The sequence below is a fragment of the Spinacia oleracea genome, chromosome 6 (assembly GCF_020520425.1).
Source record: "Spinacia oleracea cultivar Varoflay chromosome 6, BTI_SOV_V1, whole genome shotgun sequence".
NCBI lineage: Eukaryota > Viridiplantae > Streptophyta > Magnoliopsida > Caryophyllales > Amaranthaceae > Spinacia > Spinacia oleracea.
This window is the reverse complement of record NC_079492.1, coordinates 67,299,593-67,318,663: the sequence shown is the minus strand read 5'-3', so window position 1 is coordinate 67,318,663 and position 19,071 is coordinate 67,299,593.

Below are 19,071 nucleotides of genomic sequence, written 5' to 3'. Positions count from 1 at the left end.
TCTTTTCCCCCCAGTATTTCACATCTAAACCAGGCAACTTAATCCAGGTTGGAACCTGTTTCACTGGATCCTTAGCATAATTCACCTCAGCTGACCAAGGTTTGATGAGGGGTTTCTTATCAAAAAAATTGAGCATTCCCATTTAAGACCTTCTGGCAGTTTTCCATGGTGAGGAATCGAACAATGAATATACCCTTCCCAATCATAGAAACCTTGTCCACCCCCAATTTCCCCCAAATCCTGTGTACAAACCCTTCCATTACATGTTGAGGAGGGTTAGCCCCCAACACAAAACATACAATCGCAGATTGCCAGAAACAAATTTCATCTTCAATATCTTCGATTTCAATTATAACAGGGGACAAAACAGGGGACGAATGAATCGAAGTATTAGCAGGAGAAATAGGAGGATTCAACAACACATTTTCATCCATATGCATTCTTACAGGTTCATTGAGAGTAGTAGAATTCAAATTAGGCCCAGTACCCCCTTCCCCGCCATTTTTAACATTCGAAGAAAAATGGGTACGAATATCCCTCCCTGATTCAACTCCATTGATCCACGCATTAAATTCATCACGTACCTGAGAACGAACCTGTAATGCTGCTAAAGAAGATTTCGGAGTAAGAATTTCAGGCTCAGATAGTTGCGGGTCAACAGGGTCCAAGCTTGATTCCACAGAAATGGCGTCATCTTCCACCATTGGAGAAGCATGAGAATTCTTTGAAATTGCGCGTGTAACTGGTCTAGAGAGATCATCATCTTTCGATTTTGATTGTTTTCCAGAAGTTTTGGCATGATTCTTCCGAGGCCTGCCCATGGTGTCGAAGGAGGAGAGTCGCCTCTTCGAGACCTCTCAGAGCATCCAAAACTACTACGTATATAACTTTTAAGACTTGCTTTGGTTGGTAACTACTATTTTCCTAGTTTCTTGGATATTGCTTCCTGTTATTTTGTGGTGTGATTGGTTCCAATACTTTGAGACTAGCTTGACTTGCCAAACGTTGATCGCGGGGTACTGTGTTTGGAATTTCTATATTTCATGCTATACTTTTTTGTCAATGCCAACAGGGGGAAAATATGTTGCAAACTTCCAAGGTGGATAATCAAACCTAGTTCCTGACTCCAAACCTCGTGGTTCTCCTCTGTAAGTTTTTTTAAGTTTTTTTTTCTTCTAAATTTTGTAAGTTTTTATTATTGTTTGTTGTTACAAAATTAGAAACCGAAATTGCTCCTAGTATTGATTAATCTCTGGTTGTAAAAGTTTGCAAGTGCTGTCATTACCAAAAAGGGGGAATATTGTTGTTCTTGGTTTTGGTTGATGACACACACTGCAAACTTCCTGATTGATGGTGTTAAGTGTTGACAGTTAAATGGTCGAGTTCCTATGAGGAACTAGGAATAGCTGCTGGAGTTCCTGGGTTGGATACAGTAAAGGCTAAAGCACCAAGGGTCAACAAAATAGAAACAAATCCTCCTACAATCAAGTGATCCTCAAATACACAAAGACAATTGCAGTTTCTATCCTGGAGTTCCCCTAACTACCAAAAGGAACTCGATCGTCTCTGTTCCATTGCTGGAACAGTTGAAACTTCTGAGTTGTAAGCTCCAAGAAAGGGAAAACGTAAATATCTAGGTAGATTACTTTGCTTAGATTTTATGTAAATTATTAATCTGCTAAATGGTATACAAGGAACACGAGAACTTGGATTTACTTTGTTTAATTATCGAATATTTGGCATCAAAGTTTTAAAGGAAATTATTCTGTCAAAATCAATATCTTTTCTTTAATAAAAATCGGATTTTCTTTAACAAGTTTATCTTTTAAAATAAAACAGTCTAACTTTCCTAAAACTTCTCCTAATTATTTTGATAACTTAACAAACTGTTTTTAAAGAAAACTAAAGTGATTGACTTGGTCTAAACCACGACAAGTGATTGAGGAAGTTAAGGGAGAAGTGGTCTTCCCTTGTTCCTCAAGTCAAGGGACGTGGAAACCTAAGCTTCTGTTAGTTGGCAGTTGAATTCTTGAAGGTAACAGACCCTAAGGACAAAACTCTGTAAAAGGCCAAAACGTTTTTGTGAAAAATACACAAATATTCTAAGAGTTTTTGCTTTCCTAAAAACGTATTATCAAATATTTTCTTAAAGCAGTTTGTGTCCTAGCAAATTCAGAGTTCCTAAGTTCCTTATATACAAAAGCATTATTAATATCTAGAGGTTCACTAAACACGAATTGTATTTTCTGATTAGAGAGGATAGAGTTATCCTGTTTAGACTTAGAGTTTAAGTCTGAGAGAAAGAGAAGAAGAAAGAGTTGTAATCTGAGTAGATTACTGTGAGGAACACAAGTTTGAGAGGAACTTGTGTTAGAGTATTATTGTAATCGAGGCATTACCATAATAAAAAAGGAATTCCCTTCTTCATTAGTGTCAAGAAGTTTTCACAATTGTTATTTCTGTCTTTCCTATTCTCAGATCCTTTATAATTTTCTAAGTTTCGCAAGAAACTTTATCAAAGTTCCAATTACAATTCACCCCACCCTCTTGTGCGTGTTCCTACTGGAATATCAGGTACGAAGTATTAAAAACAACACTCAGAATGCAAAAACAAAAACAAAATAAATGAAAGCTCTGTCAGCGCGCAGGTCAACCAATGCTCTATAATACTCCCTCCGAACCTAAATGTTATTCCCGTTTGTCATTTTACGCGGTTATTAAGGAAAAAGAAACATTATAAGATTAACTATTATTAATGTAGTTTTATGGGGAATTGTTGCTTTTTTATTCCATTTTCACAAGCAAACAAAATAGTTGAACCAATAGAATATAAGGAATAAAAATGCCAACTCATTAATCCATCCAAACTTAAACCAACCAATGAGACTACAAGGTTTTTTATTGATAAACCAATAGAATTTCAAAGTTAAAATTACAAGGAAGAGATTAAAAAGGAAGTAAAACAAATGGAAAGATTATTTTGGGACACTACAAAAGAAAACGGGAATAACATTTAGATTCGGAGGTAGTAATGAATTATACTACTTAATGTCAAGGGCTTCATCAGTAGTCAATATTGCTTCAACTGTGCATCTATAATATCGCCAATAAAACCAAACATTATAGCCCCGCGCATTTTGCTCTGGTGCATCGATTTCCCCAAATTATTCAAAGTGCTCCTAATATTATCCACACCTTTCACTCTATACATCCCTGGTAGAAAAATTTCTGTATACACCTGCATTGAAAAATTCATATTCAATCACCAAACTCGTATGACAAAAATTGTACTCCCTCTGTATTTTAGTTTTTTAAATACGTCATAGTTTTAGTGCAAATGGACAATTATATAATTTATTTATGAAGTGCTACTTCCGCTTTGTAAAGATCTTTACAGTTACTATTTGCACAAATATTGAGATAAAAATAAAAAATTTGATTAAATGTAACAAAAGATGGTCAGGGTCGGTCCTGATATTTTGGGGCCTGGGTCGAATCATCGATAAATGGGCCCTTATGCAAAGTGATAGGTTTTAAAATGCTCCAAACATCCTTAATTATTACATATAAAAAGGTCATGTGTGCACAAGATGTACAATAAATTTATTGTTCACCAAGATAATTTTTAACCAGCTTTTTTAAAAATTTTAACGTAGTTTTAATTAACTTTTATATTGGTAAAATTTGATAGATAAACTTTTAAAGGGTTAAATGATTAATTTTATACATTATTAGTGATTTTGAAGAAATAATTTTTGTTAAAATGAAAACTTTTCACTTAAAAATACATAACTTTTACATATATAAATGTAACTTTTAAACATTTTGAGTTAACTTTTACTCCGGTGTACGATATTTATTGTACACCATTTGTAAATGAGATTTTGTGTATATTTATTTCTCCTTTAAATATTTTAACCATATTTAACAACATATATAAATATTCAATGCCATTAAACAATTAGTCATATAAGAAAGAATGCTCGGTAAAATAGTTTAGAGAACATGAAGTATAATTAAAGAAGTTGATAGATATAAGAAACAAAAATAAAAATCTACTAAAGCAGAGAGAGTAGAGAATCAAGTTAAATTATTCAAATGAGTGAAACTTCCAAGTGTTGCAAAGAATTAAATGTACTCAACCAATTGGGCCACCAATATTCATGTGTAATGTCTCGGTTTTTTTTTATCTATATTACTATAACCTGGATTGTATATTTTGAGGCCCTCCTACTTCGGGCCCCTGGGCGGTCGACCCTCCATTCAACCCTCGGGCCGGGTTTGAAGGTGGCTAGAGTAAGAGAAATGTGTTAAAATGTGGGTGGTGTAAGAAAAAAATTAATAAAGAAAAAATGAGCGGACACCTCTATTCTATAAGGGAACTCCTGGGATCATTATAGTAAATGATATTTTGATGTCCCCCATATGAATAGTCTATAATGCCCTCACTAAATGTAAAATATCATGAGTGTTTAATAGCTAAACACACCGAAAAAGACTCAAGAAAGGTGAAAATCGACAAATAAGAAAAGTATCATATCATACATTAAAAAAAAAGAACTGCAAAACCATATTAAAGAAAATCTTAAATCAAAGAATACTTAATTATGCAAAATCAATTAAAATGACAACATGTATTTTGATAAAATCTTCATACATTTATAATTCAATTGACCCCCATCTTAAATTGTACACATAGGAGAAAAATCAAATACTCTGTTATAATCTCGGTGGTGGTGTTATCTACTTACCTCTACCGATTGTAGAATTTAATCCAGAATATTATTATAATGTTGGTTATATGTAGCAAATCGATTGAGTATAAGAGTACATGTGTCAGAAAATTAGACAAGCATATTGTGAGCAGAATAAACATGATTTACACAATTTTACATGTTTATTTTCTTACGTATTTCATTATTATTGCACTATTTAAACGCTTGTTAAATAGAGATGATGTCAATTTTTTTTAGGAATATTTTGTGAACTTTTTTTCTTTCGTTTTTATTGAGTTTATTAAATATAATAACGTATATATTTTTCTTTATTAATTTTTTACGCACGCATCGCGTGCATATTAAACTAGCTAGCTGTAAATATTATGAAGTAAAAATGGTAAATTAGCAAATTTTCATGTCCAAAAATAAAATAAACAGAGAGAAAGACTCCCAAGTCTCATTTTAATTGTTGCTATAGATTTTCATTTATTAAAAAAAGATGGAGGGAGTATACTAAATCGAAAGAAACAATGATAATACCTTGTTGGTGTTGGCTGTCGCAGAGTTGGAAAATGACAACATCCATTCAAAATTCATGCCACTATAAACGGTACTCTCTCCGTCTCTTTTAGTTTTTTACGTTTGGTATTTTTCACGCGTTTTAACGAATAATTAATTTGTATTGAAATTCCTCATTTTTTTTATTTAAACGAGATAAATTACGTTTATTTATAATGTTTTCACTTTTATCAAGATTCCGATATTGGAAAATGAGAAAAATTTAATGTCTCAATGGAAAAGTGTGAGAAATTAAATGACCCAATGAATTTGATTGGTTAAAATAATAATTGGACACAAATTTTAATAGAATACTAAATCATTTATGTGATAGTATAAAAGGAAATGTAAAGAACATTTTGAAATACAAAAAAAAAACGTAAAAAAGAAAAAGAGACTGAGGGTGTAGTAGCTTCAGAGGCCAGTACACTATTCCCAAAATGTCGGCCATGCAAGAATACACCCCATTGCCCATTTAAAATTACCATTGGTTGCGGACACTCGCATATACGTCCATTCCAGTTATGACATTCGAACAAAGTTAATGGAACCCCAGTAGCATTGTAAATCATGCACATTGTGGATACATTCTCCCCAAATCGAGTCTCCAAGGGCTCGAGGAATTTTCTAGCATTCACTAGTGGAAAAAGGGTCATTTGCATTGCACTTTTAATCTCATTTGCATCGCACATTGTGCGTGGCAAAAGATCTCAACGCAAATGACTAAAAGTCATTTGCATCGCACAAAAGTGCGATGCAAATGACCCTTATTTGCGTCGCACATTAAGCAAATGTGCGTGGCAAATGACTTTTCAGGCACCATGTTGAAAAGTCATTTGCCACGCACATTAGCTTAAAGTGCGTGGCAAATGACTTTCAGGCGCTAGAAAAAAAAGTCATTTGCCACGCACAATAGCTTAATGTGCGACGCAAATGACAATTTGGGCGCCAAAAATTTAAGTCATTTGCCTCGCACATTAAGCTAACGTGCGTGGCAAATGACTTATTTTTTGTTTTTTTTAAATAGGTTTTTTAATATTTTATTGGAAATTCCGACATGATCGTCTTTGAAAGTAGACGCTTCCAATACCGGGAATACATATATAAATAATACCTGTCACAATAGTTTACAACGTAATTAACGTTCCCAATAAAAGGCAATTAAATTCGTCATAGATCAACCAACATATATGTTACAAAACAAACATAAAATTACTACAACAAAGGTATCTAGCTAGAGATCGAGTTCATATTACAAATTAAGCTAAAAGTCGACATTGTTCATGAAGTAATCTGCCCAAAAATCTTTCACCTCATTAATCTCCTCCGGTGAATAAGGCAATGTTCTTGAAAAATCCTACAAAAGTGTAAATAATTCAATTTATCAACGATCGATGTTCAATATAATAGTTTTGTGTACTTCAATTTATTATATAAAGTACGTAGTTTATGAGAACATACCTTAGTAAGATCTTGACTATTACCATGATTCATTACTATGTCGTACATAAAACGCATGACGTGGTAGCCACATTCTAGTGATCCCGGTTGTTGAGCACACTACATGCATTAAAATAAATAACACAAGTAAAATTTCTATCACATTGTATGTTATAATTTTGAAAAACTTGATTCTTAGATAAATAATAAACTAATTATACCTGTGCTGGAAACCATGTTAATTTAGTTCCCTTAGATTGTCCACTTAATCTCTTGTAACTCCGAAAAGCACTACACATTCCATAAAATATGCAATTATATATACTTTGTTTACGTACACATGTAAATGCAAAGAATATTTTACATGTAAGTGCAATTATAAATCACTACTTTACTTGTTTCCTTGGGTCATATTTAGGCAAAAATGAAGTTTTCGTACCCAACTTTGAACTAAAGAACCTAAGGAATGTTTTCAAACTTATTACACGTTTAATATGAATATTTACAACTTTCTAAGGCTCTTTACAATCTATTATTTCACATTTAAGGCTAATTGGGTCGTTCTAGGACATTTTTAGGCAAATACTTCGTATGACGTTTTCGAACCCAACTTTGAACTAAAGAACCTAAGGAATGTTTTTAAACTTATTATATGTCTCATATGCATAGTTATAAATTTCTAAGGCTATTTACAATTTATTATTTCACATTTAAGGCTAATTGGGTCGTTCTAGGACATTTTTAGGCAAATATGACGTTTTCGAACCCAACTTTCAACTAAAGAACCTAAGGAATGTTTTCAAACTTATTACACGTTTAATATGCATATTTACAACTTTCTAAGGCTCTTTACAATCTATTATTTCACATTTAAGGGTAATTGGGTCGTTCTAGGACATTTTTAGGCAAAAATGACGTTTTCGAACCCAACTTTGAACTAAAGAACCTAAGGAATGTTTTCAAACTTATTACACGTTTAATATGCATAATTACAACTTTCTAAGGCTCTTTACAATCTATTATTTCACATTTAAGGCTAATTGGGTCGTTCTAGGACATTTTTAGGCAAATATGACGTTTTCGAACCCAACTTTGAACTAAAGAACCTAAGGAATGTTTTCAAACTTATTACACGTTTAATATGCATATTTACAACTTTCTAAGGCTCTTTACAATCTATTATTTCACATTTAAGGGTAATTGGGTCGTTCTAGGACATTTTTAGGCAAAAATGACGTTTTCGAACCCAACTTTGAACTAAAGAACCTAAGGAATGTTTTCAAACTTATTACACGTTTAATATGCATAGTTATAACTTTCTAAGGCTCTTTACAATCTATTATTTCATATTTAAGGGTAATTGGGTCGTTCTATGACATTTTTAGGCAAAAATGACGTTTTCGAACCCAACTTTGAACTAATTTAAAGAACCTAAGGAATGTTTTCAAACTTATTTCACGTTTAATATGCATATTTACAACTTTGTAAGGCTCTTTACAATCTATTATTTCACATTTAAGGCTAATTGGGTCGTTCTAGGACATTTTTAGGCAAATATGACGTTTTCGAACCCAACTTTGAACTAAAGAACCTTAGGAATGTTTTCAAACTTATTACACGTTTAATATGCATATTTAAAACTTTCTAAGGCTCCTTACAATCTATTATTTCACATTTAAGGCTAATTGGGTCGTTCTAGGACATTTTTAGGCAAAAATGACGTTTTCGAACCCAACTTTGAACTAAAGAACCTAATGAATGTTTTCAAACTTATTACACGTTTAATATGCATAGTTATAACTTTCTAAGGCTCTTTACAATCTATTATTTCACATTTAAGGGTAATTGGGTCGTTCTAGGACATTTTTAGGCAAAAATAACGTTTTCGAACCCAACTTTGAACTAATTTAAAGAACCTAAGGAATGTTTTTAAACTTATTACACGTTTAATATGCATATTTACAACTTTCTAAGGCTCTTTATAATCTATTATTTCACATTTAAGGGTAATTGGGTCGTTCTAGGACATTTTTAGGCAAATATGACGTTTTCGAACCCAACTTTGAACTAAAGAACCTAAGGAATGTTTTCAAACTTATTACACGTTTAATATGCATATTTACAACTTTCTAAGGCTCTTTACAATCTATTATTTCACATTTAAGGCTAATTGGGTCGTTCTAGGACATTTTTAGGCAAAAATGACGTTTTCGAACCCAACTTTGAACTAAAGAACCTAAGGAATGTTTTCAAACTTATTACACGTTTAATATGCATAGTTATAAATTTCTAAGGCTCTTTACAATCTATTATTTCACATTTAAGGCTAATTGGGTCGTTCTAGGACATTTTTAGGCAAATATGACGTTTTCGAACCCAACTTTGAACTAAAGAACCTAAGGAATGTTTTCAAACTTATTACACCTTTAATATGCATATTTACAACTTTCTAAGGCTCTTTACAATCTATTATTTCACATTTAAGGCTAATTTGGTTGTTCTAGGACATTTTTAGGCAAAAATTTAGGCAAAAATGGCATTTTCATATGCATACTTTACTTACTTGTTTAGTGGCTCCTTAATCATCAAATTTCTCTTCTTTTGTTGAGAATCAAATATGTAGACCTCACGTTTAGATAAGCAAAGAACTAAAAGCATCCAGTGACTCCTACATACAAACAATAAACATATGTAGTTAGAAAAAAAAAAGTTAAATTTATAACAATCAATTAAAAACGAAGTTCAAACTAATTTTCATACTTTTCGTAGTATGAAGTTAAGATGAATGTCTTAGAAGTAAGTGCACTCATGGACCTCGTCATGTACGATAGAATTCGATCTGCATCGGTGTTTAACATGGTGGCCGAGATCTTCTCCGGGCACATGAATCCAATAGTATTGGAGTGACAATCATCGTGAAAACACAACTCACTCAAAGCCCTATAATATATAGTGTAATAAGAACGTTAAGACAATCATAAAAATCAAATTTAGGGGCAAAATATTAATTTAGGTAACTCACATAATAAAAACTTGTATTATCGATATATTTAGCCATGCTCCCGAGATAAGTTGATCGGTGTCTTCAACGGTGACACTTATTTCAAAGTCTTTTTCCATATTGAATGTCCTTTTAGTGCCTTGCACCTTAACGCGCTCCCCTTCTTTTAATCCCAACATCATAGTTTTCATTACATTGCACTTACCACTCAAATTTTGCACTTTATAATTTTCAAGGAAATATGTTTTTGATTTAGTGTTGGACGCTTTTGTTTCGCATCCACTTCTCCCAAGCACTATCTCTTTCCCTTTGTTCCCTTTCCCTTTAGGCTCTTTACTTGTAGGCTTGTTTACCTGAGGTATGATTTTCAAATAACGATATACATATTAGTGAGCATACATGGTATAATAGTTCTACTTCAAATTATCATGCATATGTTAGTTACCTCCTCATTCGTAAGCGACACCAAATGCTTTGGCCACTGAGTGAAGGTACCATGAGCTTGAGCAAGTTTCTTAATATATTGAGAAGGCACAGGGACGGGAGCTTCTTTGTACGCGGGCTCAAAATCATCAACACTCACTTTCACGTTATCGGAAGTGACGTCGTTGTGGTGATCAAGGATCAACTCTGGACATACCGTCGAAAGCTACGCCGCTCTGCGGTCCCCCACACAGCTTTGATGCCTACTCCACCACCAAATGTTAGTGGTCTCCCTTCTTTAGTCTTACCAAGTGCACGAGATAAGACATCATCTCGTGCACTTTTGGGAACAAATTCCCCTTCATCTTGTTTCCTTTTCCATTCATCCTACATGAAATCAAATGGTTTTGAGAAAAGTTCAACACTTGGTTTCATATTTAAGAACATATATGAAATTAGAGGAATCACAACATTACGCAAAATTGTTAAATGAACTTACAATATTTTCTTTGACCTTTTGTGTGCCCTTATCCGGCAAGTAAGGATTTCCTTTCTCATCTGGTACCGATCTTGCAAGAAGCCATAAACATGTCCTACTCGGCAAACTTGAAGCAATTGTAGACGCAAAGGAACCATCAGATGACGAAGAAACTGAGGGAATGTACCCTTTTCTTTGCCATTCACTTGTCTTTTCAGCATATGATTTCTGTCCCATATGATGAGGATATATGTTGAAAGATTGACTCTGTCTTGCTTTCTCACTTAGTTCCTAATTTTAGGGGGGTAAAAGAAATTATTACAACAAAATAAAACTTAGATTATACCAAGACTTTAAATAAGAATATTTTTTTATACCTCAGCTTCTTCGGAGGTACGTATCTTCACAAATTCCTTCCATATATCCTTAGTTATATAACTATACAAATCATATGGCATCCGTTCATCTTTTCGCCTTTTTCTTGTATCATGGATCCAACCAGTCGCCAATCTTGATTTGAATTCCCTCCACCGCGTATCACAACTCTTTAAGACAACTTCTTTCTTAGTTTCATCTGTGATATGAAATTCTCTCTAAATGAAAGAAAAAGAAAAGGAACAAGAAAGTCCTTTAGCACATGAAAAAGACACGTAGACATGTACAAATGAATTTCCAAAATAAAACCGGTTACCTTGACATCTTCCCACAAAGTGTCTTTTATTCCTTGTGAAACATCTTCCCAGGTTCTGATCAATATTGAAACCTTTGCGCGACTTATCTCGCCAATGTGATTCTTGTATTCCGTTGCCCATTTCCCTGTGGGTCGGTCCAAGTGATCCCATTCAATTATTCTTGGAACCCCGGGCATGGGTTTTAGCCCTTTTGTAGGGCCTCTTGGCTTCCTTTTTTTCTTTTGTGGCACTTGATTTGGTGATTCGTTAGATGGCCCTGAATTTGCGTGTTGATCTTCATCCATGCTTGACGCAACTGCAGTTTGGAAAATCATCAAAATTAATTACCTTCAAGAGCAGGATTTTTAAAAAAAATACAGAACTGACCAGTTCTGTGCACTGATCTGCGCAGAACTGATCTATGCAGATGAGTGCACATAAATGGTCAGAACTGACCAGTTCTGTGCACTGATCTGCACAGCTCATATCAAAACTGTGCAGATCAATGCACAGAATTGATCAGAACTGACCAGTTCTGTGCACTGATCTGCACAGAACTGATCTGAGCTGTGCAGATCAGTGCACAAAACTGGTCAGTTTTGATCAATTCTGTGCATTGATCTGCACAGTTTTGATCTGAGCTATGCAGATCAGTGCACAGAACTGGTCAGTTCTGATCAGATCTGTGCATTGATCTGCACAGTTCTGATCTGAGCTGTGTAGATCAGTGCACAGAACTCGCCAGTTCTGTGCATTGATCTGCACAGTTCTGATCTGAGCTGTGCAGATCAGTGCACAGAACTGGCCAGTTCTGATTAGTTCTGTGCATTGATCTGCACAGTTCTGATCAGTTCTGTGCACTGATCTGCACAGAACTGAACTGAGCTGTGCAGATCATTGCACAGAACTGGTCAGTTCTAATCAGTTCTGTACATTGATCTGCACAGTTATGATCTGAGCTGTGCAGATGAGTACACAAAACTGACTGACCAGTTCTGTGTACTCATCTGCACAGCTCAGATCAGTTATGTGCAGATCAGTGCACAGTTCTGATCAGTTCCGTGCAGATTTTCGCACCCCATTTCCCTTACGGTACACCGAAACTAGCTCAAATTACCTTCAGTATGACGGATTTGACTATCTTGGATTGTTTTCTCTCTTTTTTTCTTCTACCCAAGCATCTGCAAAATTAAAGGGAGCAGAAGTTTATGTTTAATAGCAAACCCAACTTTGAACTAAACAACTTAAGGAATGTTTTCAAACTTATTACATGTCTCAAATGCATAGTTATAACTTTCTAAGACTCGTACTAATCTATTATTTCACATTTAAGGCTAATTGAGTCGTTATAGTACATATTTAGACAAAAATGATATTTTCGAACCCAACTTTGAACTAAACAACTTAAGGAATGTTTTCAAACTTATTACATGTCTCATATGCATAGTTATAACTTTCTAAGACTCGTACTAATCTATTATTTCACATTTAAGGCTAATTGAGTCGTTATAGTATATATTTAGGCAAAAATGACATTTTCGAACCCAACTTTTAACTAAACAACTTAAAGAATGTTTTCAAACTTATTACATGTCTCATATGCATAGTTATAACTTTCTAAGACTCGTAATAATCTATTATTTCACATTTAAGGCTAATTGAGTCGTTATAGTACATATTTAGGCAAAAATGACATTTTCGAACCCAACTTTTAACTAAACAACTTAAGGAATGTTTTCAAACTTATTACATGTCTCATATGCATAGTTATAACTTTCTAAGACTCGTACTAATCTATTATTTCACATTTAAGGCTAATTGAGTCGTTATAGTACATATTTAGGCAAAAATGACATTTTCGAACCCAACTTTTAACTAAACAACTTAAGGAATGTTTTCAAACTTATTACATATCTCATATGCATAGTTATAACTTTCTAAGACTCGTACTAATCTATTATTTCACATTTAAGGCTAATTGAGTCGTTATAGTACACATTTAGGCAAAATTGACATTTTCGAACCCAACTTTTAACTAAACAACTTAAGGAATGTTTTCAAACTTATTACATGTCTCATATGCATAGTTATAACTTTCTAAGACTCGTACTAATCTATTATTTCACATTTAAGGCTAATTGAGTCGTTATAGTACATATTTAGGCAAAAATGACATTTTCGAACCCAACTTTTTACTAAACAACTTAAGGAATGTTTTCAAACTTATTACATGTCTCATATGCATAGTTATAACTTTCTAAGACTCGTACTAATCTATTATTTCACATTTAAGGCTAATTGGGTCGTTCTAGGACATTTTTAGGCAAATATGACGTTTTCGAACCCAACTTTTAACTAAACAACTTAAGGAATGTTTTCAAACTTATTACATGTCTCATATGCATAGTTATAACTTTCTAAGACTCGTACTAATCTATTATTTCACATTTAAGGCTAATTGGGTCGTTCTAGGACATTTTTAGGCAAATATGACGTTTTCGAACCCAACTTTGAACTAAACAACTTAAGGAATATTTTCAAACTTATTACATGTCTCATATTCATAGTTATAACTTTCTAAGACTCTTACTAATCTATTATTTCACATTTAAGGCTAATTGAGTCGTTATAGTACATATTTAGGCAAAAATGACATTTTCGAACCCAACTTTGAACTAAACAACTTAAGGAATGTTTTCAAACTTATTACATGTCTCATATGCATAGTTATAACTTTCTAAGACTCGTACTAATCTATTATTTCACATTTAAGGCTAATTGAGTCGTTATAGTACATATTTAGGCAAAAATGACATTTTCGAACCCAACTTTTAACTAAACAACTTAAGGAATGTTTTCAAACTTATTACATGTCTCATATGCATAGTTATAACTTTCTAAGACTCGTACTAATCTATTATTTCACATTTAAGGCTAATTGGGTCGTTCTAGGACATTTTTAGGCAAATATGACGTTTTCGAACCCAACTTTGAACTAAACAACTTAAGGAATGTTTTCAAACTTATTACATGTCTCATATGCATAGTTATAACTTTCTAAGACTCGTACTAATCTATTATTTCACATTTAAGGCTAATTGAGTCGTTATAGTACATATTTAGGCAAAAATGACATTTTCGAACCCAACTTTTAACTAATCTACAAATTAACTTGGTGAAAAAAATAGTTGCCAAAATAGTACCTATCTCACTATTTCTCTTTTTCAACATAAAATCCTTCATCATGAACTCGGCGCGTATAACTCATGTCAACATCGTCAATCATTTGAGGGATATCCCTGGAGGAAGGTGGAATCTCATTAAACTGCTCATCATACTCTTTTTTATCATCTACATCCTCAACGCCAAGTATTCTTCTTTTGCCTTCCAGAACAACTGACCAACTACGATCGGCAGGGTCAACCATGTAAAAGATTTGTTTTGCCTGTGATGCTAATATGAAAGGATCTGCAAGATGCCCAACTCGACTAAAGTTTACAAGTGTTAGGTACCCATGTTCATCCTTTTTGACACCGCGACTAATATCAACCCACTTGCACCGGAATAGAGGAATCTTAAAATCCTTATATTCCAACTCTAATATTTCTTCAATGACTCCATAGTAAGAGTTCGTCTTATCTACAAGCGTTCTATCTTTTACACTAGCATACTCTGAAGACAAACATATTGCCGTAACACCACTATTTTGCATCATCGTTTTGTCATCTTGTCGCTTCGTGTAAAAAGAATAGCCATTGATGTCGTACCCCTCATAAGATATGACTTGACATTTAGGACCATATGCCAACCATCTCACCATGTCAGATACCTCATTAGGCGTGTCGGAAAATTGATCCATCACTCGACGCTTGAACCATGTGAGGAATGAACGATTATGCTCTTTTATCAGTTGAGGACCATTTTTTGAAGGATATTGCTCTCTAAGAAAGTTCATGTGCTCAGCCACGTATGGATGGACTTCACTAAGACTTTGCACCACAAACAGCTCAACCTTACACATCATTTCAGAACCGATTGATATCCTTTTCCTGCCAATTGTACCTTGACCCCCAAGTCTCCCATCATGTCTAGACTTTGGTACTCCGACTTCTTTCAAACGTGCCATATATTGAGAAACCCATGCAGCAACTTCCTCCGCGACAGTTCGTTGGACAATACTAGCTTCAGGTTTGGCCGGATTCATCACTCTATCTTTCAAGGTACCCATTTCCCGTTCAAAGGGATACACGTACCTCATACAAACTGGCCCACAAAGCTTAATTTCACGAACAAGATGAATAATCAAATGAGGCATCATGTCAAAGAATGATGGCGGAAAATACTTTTCAAACCGACACATGGTCTCAAGTACATCGGCCTGCAAATCATCCAGTATTGTTGGATTGATCACCTTGCTACAAATTGTGTTGAAAAAGAAACACAATCTTGTAATGGTATACCTCACTTGTGGCGGCAATATCCCTCGAATTGCAACCGGCAGCAATTGTTGCATCAACACGTGACAATCATGAGATTTCATTCCAACTAATTTCAAGTCAGACATGGACACAAGTCTACGAAAATTTGAAGAGTAACCAGCAGGGACCTTTAAGCCATGCAAAGACTCACAAAAGCTAGCTTTCTCCTTTTTGGACAAGGTGAAACAAGCTGGGGGAAGGTACCAGCGTTTTCCCCTTTCTTGAGGTGCCAACTCGGAGCGACCCATAGCAGCCATATCTTGTCTAACTTTAGGCCCATCCTTCGTTTTCCCTTGCATATTCAACAATGTCCCAACAATTGCATCACAAACATTTTTCGCAATATGCATTACATCCAAACAATGCCTAACTTCCAAATCTCTCCAATATGGGAGATCCCAAAAGATAGACCTCTTCTTGTTACCACCACTTGGCTGACCTTTATAAGGCTTACCAAACTCTGTCTCAATGTCTTTAACCCGTTCATAAACCTCACACGCACATAAGGGGGCAGGAGCTTCTCTCATCTCCAATTCTCCATTAAAAGCTTCCTTCTCTTTTCGAAATGGGTGATCTTCAGGAAGATACATCCGGTAATCCATGTACACATCTTTCCCACAAAATTTTAGGCTCCTCGAGACCAAATCATCATGACAAACTGGACATGCCTTCTTTCCCTTTACAGAATACCCTGACAAATTTCCATAAGCCGGGAAATCATTTATCGTACAAAAAATCATGGCACGTAAAGTGAAATTGGTTTTGGTGTATGCATCAAACATCAACACCCCTTCATCCCACAACAATTTCAAATCTTCAATGAGTGGCTCTAGATACACATCTATGTCATTTCCGGGTTGTTTATGCCCAGAGATTAAGAGCGACAACATGATGTATCTACGCTTCATGCATAACCAAGGAGGCAAATTGTATATGGTGAGAAGAACCGGCCAAGTGCTATATTGGGTACTAAGTGTCCCAAATGGGTTCATTCCATCCGTGCAAAGACCAAGCCTGAGATTCCGAACTTCTTCCCTAAAGACCTTGTACTTTCGATCAATGTTCCTCCATTGTGGAGAATCAGCAGGATGCCTCATTAACCCATCTTTCTTCCTCCTTTCGGCATGCCACCTCAAAAGTTTTGCAGTTTTCTCTTCTGAGAAAAGGCGCTTAAATCTTGGTATAATAGGAAGATACCAAAGCACCTTAGCCGGAGAAGGTTTCTTCTTTGTTGATGTTGCATCATTCTCCACGATCTTGTAACGGGACAATCCGCATCTTGGACACTCATGCAGATTTGCATACTACTTTCGATACAACACGCAATCATTTGGACACGCGTGTATCTTCTCGTAATCCATACCCAAAGGACACATAAGCTTCTGGGCCTCATAGTTAGACCTTGGAAGTTTGTTTCCTTCAGGAAGATTACCGGACGTGGCCTCCAAAAACTGTGAAAAACTCTTGTTGGTCCAACCGTTTTCCACCTTTAAGTTGAAATATTCGATGACGGCACCAAGTACAGTTTGTGTAGAACCAGGATATAACGGTGTTGCGGAAGCTTTGATTATACTATCATACATACAGGGACGCTCAACGAAATGATGGTCTTCCACATCATGCATCATATCATCTATCCTATCTTTCTCCTCTTCTTCCTCACTTTCAACACCAATATCATCCTCAATTTCATTATCATCACCATTATCACAATTATTATGCTGACTCGAGCTCGGCATACTAGAACTTGCCCCATGATCTATGCTCTCGCCATGCCATGTCCACGTCGTGTAGTTACCCTTAAAACCGCGACGAACTATGTGATCAACAATATCATCAATATCCCGATACCCCCTTGAATTATTGCAATCACAACAAGGACACAGAATTAAACTTGATTCATGTTCTGATTGATGTTTCAAGGCAACCTTAATGAACTCTTGAATCCCTTGTAAGAACCTTGTAGAAAATCGTTTACTACCATACATCCAACTCCGATCCATTTTCAACCACTAAAGATAAAACAATATGACCAAATTTTGTCAAGATGTTAGAATATAAACTAGGCTATTCATATCATTATAAATCCATGGCTTCCAACAAAACCTACCATAACTAATAACAAGTTCCCATAGTACAATTCATTTCACATCACAAATTCACAAACCCAAATTTTGTAGCAAACCCAAAACATGATTTCATATATCGATCACCTAAATTCATTTCATAACCTAAATTCATTTCATAACCTACACAAACCATCTCATAAACCTACACAAACCCAAAACTTCATTTCATAACTTTTAATTCAACAAAACCTAAATGTAATAAACAATTAGAATTCAACAAAACCAACTATTATAATAACCTATTCCAATTCATCAAAAACTACAATTAAAATTCAACAAAACCTAAATCCTAAAATGTACCCAATTATTCAACTAAATAATATCCACAATTAAAATTCAATCTTAAATTTCAATTCAAATGTACAACTAAAATTCAATCATAATATCCACAATTCAAATCAAAATGCACAATTAAAATTCAAATAAAATTTAACTAAATAATATCCACAAACTTTCAATCTTAACATCAAAATTTAAATTCAATCTTAAATGTAACAACTTTTTTTATTCAACTAAATAAGTTCCACACACTAAATTTAAACCCAATTATATATTGAAAGTATAAATATTTAAAAACAATTTAAAATGTACTTAATTATTAAAAGAGGAGAGACGACGTGACTGAGAAGGGGCGCCGGCGGAGTGTGCGGCGGCGTGGCCGGCGGCGTCAACAGGGACCAGCGCTGCGTCGTCTGGAGAATGACGGCAGGGGCCGGAACAGGGGCCTTGTTGTGCGCTGCGTCGTCTGGAGAATGACGGCAGGGGCCTTGTGGTGGGATGCGCTATCAGGACGAACAGAAGAACGACGCAGGGGCCGGAACAGGAACGACGACAATGAAGCCGCCGATGAAGCAGTGTTGTCGTTTGTTGAGTTTGGGTGTGAAGCAGTGTTGTTTGTCGAGCAAAACCTAGGTTATTGCTCACAATTCGTGGTGGTTTCGTTGGGGAGGGCGGTAGTGTTGAATATTAATTCGTTTTGCAATTAAGTGTGAGCGGGAATTTGAAAAAAAAAATTCAATAGCTTGTGCATCGCAGATTTATAATTCTGCGTGGCAAATGACTCTAGGGTGACTCTGCAACAGTGATATCCTTCTTGTCATGGTATTTTGGCATTGCTTTCACTCTTTCAGCATTTCCTTTGTGATCGGAGTTCCGAACACGTTTGAGCCCATTCT